The sequence below is a fragment of the Dipodomys merriami genome, unplaced genomic scaffold (genome assembly GCF_024711535.1).
Source record: "Dipodomys merriami isolate MVZ:Mamm:240054 unplaced genomic scaffold, mDipMer1.0.p SCAF_869, whole genome shotgun sequence".
Lineage (NCBI taxonomy): Eukaryota > Metazoa > Chordata > Mammalia > Rodentia > Heteromyidae > Dipodomys > Dipodomys merriami.
Genome location: NW_027206478.1, coordinates 312,460 through 314,606, shown reverse-complemented (window position 1 = coordinate 314,606; position 2,147 = coordinate 312,460). Strand labels below are relative to the sequence as shown.

The following is a 2,147-nucleotide window of genomic DNA, read 5'->3' as shown; positions in this document are numbered from 1 at the left end:
ATCTCAGTCTACAACATTCCTTCATTATTATGTGCCTGATATTTTTACACTAACAAGACTTAAAATAACCAGTTTGATTTACAGCATGAGAAGTTATCTACCCGGCTTCCTTGGAAGTAGAGCATGATTAATAGATAACATTGCTCACTACATGTAATGGTTTCTGTAATACTTATGACATTCTATTTAGTATTTAAAAAAAACTTCTGGCTAAACTCAAAGCTCATTCATAGAAGTTTATGTTAAGTATTTTACAAGTTTTATTTCTCTTAATTCTTAAGATAACATTTGCTATAATGCTAATGTTATTAGTATTTTAGTGTTGGGAAAAATTATAATTAAAGGCACTAAGTGCATGGCCCAAAGACACACAGTGAGGAAGGAAACGAGTCAAAGTTTCCAAAAATCTTTCAGCAATACACAAAAGGTAGGTAAATTCTTTCCATTCTCTTACACTCTCAATTCAATATTCATATTGTCCAAGAAATTATAGCATAGCAAATATTGCCCATGGTGATTGTTTTCTATCACATTTTGTCTCCAACAGAGACTATGTTGGTGACATTGGGTTATCATGCACAGAGCTGAGCTTCTAAATTGAGGTCCAAAGAGAGACAAATTTCTTCTGTCCCACAGTTCCAGTTTCCTTTTTTAAAAAGTACCAAAACTTTTAAATATCATCACTTACTGTCTTTTAAGAATCCAAAAATGAAATAAATTCACACTTAATCAATCCAAAATGCTTTAAAAGTAGGAAATAATAAAACAGGCCCCCATGAAGTAAATTTTCTTCTACTTTTAAAATTATTCTGAAAGCCTTGTATTGGCTAGTCACATCTGTAATCCTATCTACTCAGGATAGCTACTCAGGAACCTGGGATTTGTGGATAACCATTGGAAGTCAATCAGGGCCAAAAAAAAAAAATTCATGAAATTATTTTTCATACTTTTTAATGAACTAGCAAAGACCCAGGAAAGAAGATGTAGCTCATATAGTACCTCACCAACCTAGAGAGGAAAGGCCTAGCAAGACCTTTAAGCCCTGATTTCAAACTCTGAGCATACCATCACACATACATGCACATGCGTTCATGCGCACTCATTTTTTCCCTTCTCCTCCCCAAATTAGAGAAGCGTACATAAAAGAGGCAGATGCACCAACTTCAAATACAGAGAAAACAAGGGTTATAGAGTGGGGGAGGAATATACAAAGAAACAAAAATTCACATCGCACATTATAAGTACGTTAGAAACAATAGCAAGAAACAAAAAACTACTTGTTTCCCTATCGTGGGGTTCAATTCCCTTAACGTTATCATATCTGTTCATATGCACATAGCTTTTGACCTTGTCTGCTTACCCCAGACATATATTCGTTATTGAAAATAAGGGAAACCATGGACCTGTTTCTTTAGACTTGGCTTACTTCACTTAATAAATTTTTTTCCAAATCTTTCCATTTCCTAACAAATGGGGCAATGTCATTCTTTCTGATGGAGGCATATAATTCCTTTGTGTATATACACCACATTTTCTTGATCCATTCATGTAGTGGGGACAGCTGGTTGGTTCCATATCTTAGCTATGGTAAAAAAATGCTGCAATAAACATAGTTTTGCTGGTAGTTTTAGTATGGTCTTGTTTGTGATCATTTAGATAAATCCCCAAAAGTGGGATTGCTGGGTCAAAGGGGAGCTTTATGTGGAATCTTTTGAGGAACATCCATAATGTCTTCCAAAGTGGTTGAACAAGTTTACACTCCCACCAAGAATGTTGTATGGTTCCCTTGTGGCCACATCCCCTCCAGCATCTGTTGTTGTAAAAATATGGAACGCCCCACGAATTTGCATATCGTCCTTGCACAGGTGCCATGCTAAACTTCTCTGTATCGTTCCAATGTTAGTGTATGTGTGGCTGAATTGAGCACAGAATATTTTTTATATCAGAAGTGCAATTGTGGGGGCTGAGAAGGTGGCTCAGTGGTAGAGCGCTTGCCTTACATGCATGAGGCCCTGGGTTCGATTCCTCAGCACCACATAAGCAAAAAGAAAAAAGCTGGAAGTGGTGCTGTGGCTCAAGTGGTAGAGCATTAGCCTTGAGCTGAAGAGCTGAGGGACAGCGCCCAAGCCCAGAGTTCAGGCCCCACG

General features: G+C 37.3%; 1 non-coding gene across 1 annotated transcript; it reads right to left on the bottom strand.

Moving 5' to 3' along the window:
• Positions 1–1,820: 1,820 nt before the first annotated feature.
• LOC138820367 (U6 spliceosomal RNA) lies at positions 1,821–1,927 on the bottom strand. Its single transcript, XR_011369850.1, has one exon. It is a non-coding gene; the product is annotated as a U6 spliceosomal RNA (small nuclear RNA).
• Between the last annotated feature and the right edge of the window lie 220 nt (positions 1,928–2,147).